Raw genomic sequence first — 5,383 nt, forward strand, 5'->3', positions numbered from 1 at the left:
AAACGGCACAAAATTCATCAGCTAAATCTCAAGGAAAGACTGGAACATTCCAGTCGATAATGTGGCATAATTCCCTTTAATTTAACACTGGTTGATTTTAGCAAGGGAGGTCGAGACACGGGATGGAAGTTAAACAAAACAGGTCATGTTGGTTGTTTTGGATCATATATTTACAACAACTAGGTAGTGCTCACCCGTGACAGCAGCCCAGCACGGGCCCAATATAGTAAAATTAGCACTATTATTTTTAATTAACTTTGTTTTGGTAAAAAGTGACAAGAGATGAGAGTTAGATGCATGTTAATGATTACCAAATCAGATATAGATAACATGGCATACTAGTTGCTGGATGTTATTTAGATACATTTTAGAATAAAATATCCACTCATGTAATTTGCATGGTTGCCAAATGATATTATTTATACTTCATGGGAATTTCACAACACCAATATACTCAAATTAACAGTTGAAATGCTATATCTTCCATTATAAACAACTATAGCAGTAAGTTCAAGGGATGTTCTTACATATGAAAATGAAATAGTTCATTTTCCACCACAAAATTCAAGTTTAAACCGCACTACATTACTAAAGACACAGCTTATATCTTCCGGAGCATTTCATTTCACCTTATATCATTTCCTCCAGAAATTGTTCCAACTTTTGCAGCTTTCTCTGTTTGTAGTCACTTTGCACTACACGTGTGAATAATCATATCCTGCAATATTTGGTATACGTAGTTCCGCAAATAGCATACAAAATCTCGCGTATTATAGAATAGGAAAAAGGGTAGGATCAATATTGACAGAAACCAGAATCTCGTTTATTTGCAGACATGTTGTGAATGAGGGCAAGATCTGCAGTTATGCCCCATCTGTCGCGACAACATTCAAACTCGGATAAGACTTGGATATGGTGGTGTTCATGGTGGTAGTGGTTGTTGAGGGAAGGAGGTGCTTGCTAGTGGTGGAAGAAAAAGTGGAGGGGATGGCGTAAAGTGGATTGGGTTGGTGATGTGGCATGCCACGACGTGTCTACCTAACAAAATGTCAGTGGCATGAAGGCTCGGACAGCCCTACGGAGTAGGGCTATATTTGAACCACTTAAGGTAACGTTGGGGAATTTTTGGACTAATAGTATAACGGAGGGTAAAATTGATCATTTTCGCATAGTAAAGGGGCCAAATTTGACCCTTTTCCCTATAAAGTATATGACATACAAAATCTCAAAATATTATTAAACATAGCCATCTAAGAAGTTGACAAGTAGGAAACACCCCAATATTGATACAGGGCAATCCTAAAATGAAGATCTCTTAAATCTTGAACGTTACCTTCAACTACGCAAAACTAAATCAAACACTGTATACTTCTCATTCTACAATTTTTATCTCATATCCCACAGGAGAGAGAAAAAGAAAAACCAACACTCAAACAAGTCAAATTAATCAAGATTTGCTCATACTCCATACTCATTTTCAACTGCACTACATTCTACTCATATGCTAGTATCCAGGAATCCAAGAAGTTCTACAAAGAACATATTCATTTCCATTCCAACAAAAAAAAAAGATCTTTTCTTCGTTTCCTTTTTGTAAATCACGAAAGCTACTGTGCTCCATTCAAAGCCAAATTTCCAGACAGAGTCTGGATATCTACAGAGCTTCAACAATTTCACTGGCCACAAATAAAAAAAAAAGTTATCCAGAAAAGGGGAGGGAGAAAAGAAGGCATGCTAGTGTCAATCCTAAAGCATGTAGCTCACTTTAATTTTTATACTTCTCATACAGATGAGAGATCTCTGTGTACTTTGATGTTCGTCAACCCACTGAATCCAAAATCAGCTTCTCCCATCAGAGCATTAAAGAATGGTATCCTGAATATAAAACATGCAATCACAAATTGAGGAGAGGGTACCATCTGGAAGCAACATTGAAATTTAGAAGAATACAACAACAGCCCAGTGAAATCCCACATCTTGGGGTCTGGGGAGGGTATAATGTACGCAGACCTTACTCCTACCAAGGTAGGATGGCTGTTTCCGAGGAAATTTAGAAGAATCATTTCCTTAAATGTTCTAAGTGGAACATATTGCCCATCAACATCCAACATCAAAACATAAGCATCAACAAGGAACATAGTTATCAGTCTACTGCATAGCAAAATCTAAACAAATCAACATGTACAATCTTATCTATTCTAGATGAGAAAATATTTTTGCTAGCATTCCTTTCAATGTAGAAAAAAAACCTTAAAAGCAAGTTCCATTAAGTGATGTCAAGATGAGTAAGAAAGTTTTTTTGATATCGCTATAGTAGGATTCCAATGGATAAATGAGAACCAGAGAAGTCTTTGATTTCTTTCATGATCTTAAGTTATGTCAAGAATCACATGTTTATTTAGACAATGAACCACATAGATAATCAACCATGTCATGCATTTTTAATGAGGATCGATAGTCCAGTCTAAATGTGTTCAACAGACAATGATTGCATCAGCAAGGTGAGCTGAAATATAACATCAGCATCTTAGTGGAGTTGGTTGAATGTTAGCTTCACAAGGCCTACCAAATGAAATCAAGAAAAAAGGGAGAGGAAAAGAAAGCCAAACCAATGGGTGTCCATGCTTTTGCGAATCGCATCTCTGTTTTTCTTGATGCCAAAATTTGTAGACACCTATAACAGCTAGAAGCTTTTGCTTTGAATCCGACTCATTTTTAACCAGTAGATGCTTCGATATAAAACCTTTCTGACTGGTTTTGCCCAGTTCCGTCTGAAGTGCACCTAGCCTCTTCTGTTGTTCCCTGGCAAAAAAAATCATCAGCCGGTATAATCACAGTGTAAAATTTCAATATGGGGAGAAATTCTCTCAAAATTATGACAGAAGCTCAATACAATTATCTAACCTGCAGGATATGATCTTCTATGTATCATCTACTGATACAGCCGAATGGCCCTGAAAACGAAGATAAACATGCCTAGAACTTTTGATAGAGCATTAGCATCTCAGGGCTCAACTCATCAGGACCAATGAAACAGCATAAATATTGAGGTCTTAATGCCAACTTCATCAAACTATCTGACCAAAAAAAAAAAAAAAAAAAACCCTTTCTTTTTAAAAGACACTATCTGACAAAAAACTTGTAATTGAATAAAGAATCTTTATTAGAGTAAGTTTACATCAGATATCAAGCATAAACAAGCCTAGGTAACAAAGGTTTTCTAGAAGAGCTAGCTTGAGCAGTAACATTCATCGTGGATTCCACAAATGACTGAATTTCCAGGTGAATATATGACAAACAGGTCTTTCATGTAAAAGGGGTTTGGTGCAGAATTTGATCTAACTATATCATACTAATAAGCAATAAAATTTCCTCCTTTTTTCTGAAATTCATAACTGTAGGGCAACAATTTACGCGATTATTAATTTTTTCAAAAGTCTAAGCGTCTCATTAACGCTACACCAAGTTCTCGTTAATTGTATACGGTGTATAGCGGAAAAAATACATCATGTCTCCCGGGATTATAGCCAACCCAAAGTACCAAAGATGAATGAAAACTTCTAATCTTTCCATTAGGTAATGAGAACAAGCAAAGGAAATCATCCTTCATAGTATTACCATTGCACCATACACCCGTGCAAAATCATATTTTACTTCCATTTCTTTTTGAGATAAAGGTAACTACATTTTGCTTCCATTTCTAACAGTGCACTTTAATATGAATACAGATTTAAGTATCACGATATCCCCCTAAGGTCTCATGAAAATGACCGACCTTCTAGCTTTGAAAATTTCATTGACCTCCTTTCATTCAATATTGGAGAACAAAAATCTTTGGACATACCAGCTTTCCACATAAAAGAGGAGGTTTTCCAGGTCGTTTCCTCTTTTGTATCGACTTCCCAAGATTTCACTAGCCGTGTCACTTAAGGATTAGAGTTATTAGACATCAAACATCTCCCAGAACGGTTATAGTCTCTAGTTTCCACACTTCAGTGTGTAAAACAATTTACTTCCCTTTTTTCTCTTCTTAAGCAAATAAATTTAAGAAGCACTACGACAAAATCAATCCGTTAGTAAAAAGTTACTGGAAACAGTTCATACACTACAAAAAAGCTATCTACGGTAGCAGTTTTTACCCTTTTTTTTGGTTCCAGGTGCTACTTCTCTTTTGTCTTCTTCTCCCTTTTAACACTTTGTTTGGATGTTTGTTTCATAGTGTATCGTATTATATTATATTGTGTTGTATTGTACTGTATTGTTTTGATCAATACAACGTTTGGATAAATTGTATCGTTTCCATGTTCACATAAGGTCAGACATCAACAATTTGACGGACAAACAATAAAAGTAGGGTATGGGATAGAGCTATTTTAGAAGGTAGGGTAAAGGATAAAATAGGATTATTAGATAATAAGCAAAGACAAAATGAGATAACGACGCGATCACACCAAATCGGTGTTACATAAAATAGGACTTTTTTGTTGTTACGTAAAGATGGATCTAACGATACGACACAATAAAATTTAAATAACAATCAAAACAAACATTGAAATTAAACCTACAATACAATAGGTAACAACCATCCAAACAAGCTGTAAGAGTTCTCTTTCAGCAAAGCACTCACGCAAATTAATATGTTCAGAATTGGAGCTATCGATTTAAGAAGTTTGTTCTCTGACTCTAAAGGATATATAAATAAGTATTGACATTCATATACAAATTAAATGCACCCAAAAATTTTACAGTAAGAAACAATGGTCGAGAAAGATCGAACATATGATGAAGCACACAACAGTCATGAAATTGCAAAATTAGAAATTATAAAAGAGAGCCCAGAACTCCAATCTGACCTGATTTGCAGAGAATACTCTCCAAAAACATGTCTAAAGCCAATGAAATTTCAAATCACACTCGCAGATTTAACCCACAACAGCTATTGAATTGCAAAATTATATACGTAGAGAACCCAAAAGAAGCCCAAATGAAGTAAAAAGAGAAGAAGATATGGGCAAAATCAATTGGAAGAGTGAACTTGAGAAAATGATCAAACTTTTCCTTTTAATGTGTGGGGTTGCTATTTTAGTCCTTTATGTATATACTAGTATGGAATCCGTCACTTTTGTAGTACAAAAAAAAAAAAATTGAACCAAACTAACCAAAAAAAAAAAAAAACATAAGTAGGTTTCACGCATTAAATTAGTGCGTGAAAGGACCAAACTATAAAAATAAAAGTTCGGCCTTTCACGCACGAAATTCGTGCGCGAAAGAGGCCTTTTTTTTTTTCTAACCTATCAAAATCACGTTTTTTTTCATACTTTGGGTAAAGATATGCATGTTTCAAAACCCCGAAATATCAATATTTTATATAGAACTTAATATC

The 5,383-nt window shown here is 35.1% G+C and overlaps 1 long non-coding RNA gene across 2 annotated transcripts; it reads right to left on the minus strand.

Annotated features, from left to right (window-relative positions):
• Nucleotides 1–1,334: 1,334 nt before the first annotated feature.
• Nucleotides 1,335–5,072, minus strand: LOC132632064 (uncharacterized). Of its 2 annotated transcripts, none has more exons than XR_009579237.1 (4): nucleotides 4,854–5,072; nucleotides 2,905–3,073; nucleotides 2,610–2,802; nucleotides 1,335–1,875 (listed from the first exon to the last, which is right to left on the minus strand). It is a non-coding gene; the product is annotated as an uncharacterized LOC132632064 (long non-coding RNA). The 2 variants fall into 2 exon arrangements; XR_009579236.1 differs by having other exon boundaries at nucleotides 2,905–3,077; nucleotides 4,854–5,071.
• Between the last annotated feature and the right edge of the window lie 311 nt (nucleotides 5,073–5,383).

Source organism: Lycium barbarum, chromosome 3 (genome assembly GCF_019175385.1).
Source record: "Lycium barbarum isolate Lr01 chromosome 3, ASM1917538v2, whole genome shotgun sequence".
Taxonomy (NCBI): domain Eukaryota; kingdom Viridiplantae; phylum Streptophyta; class Magnoliopsida; order Solanales; family Solanaceae; genus Lycium; species Lycium barbarum.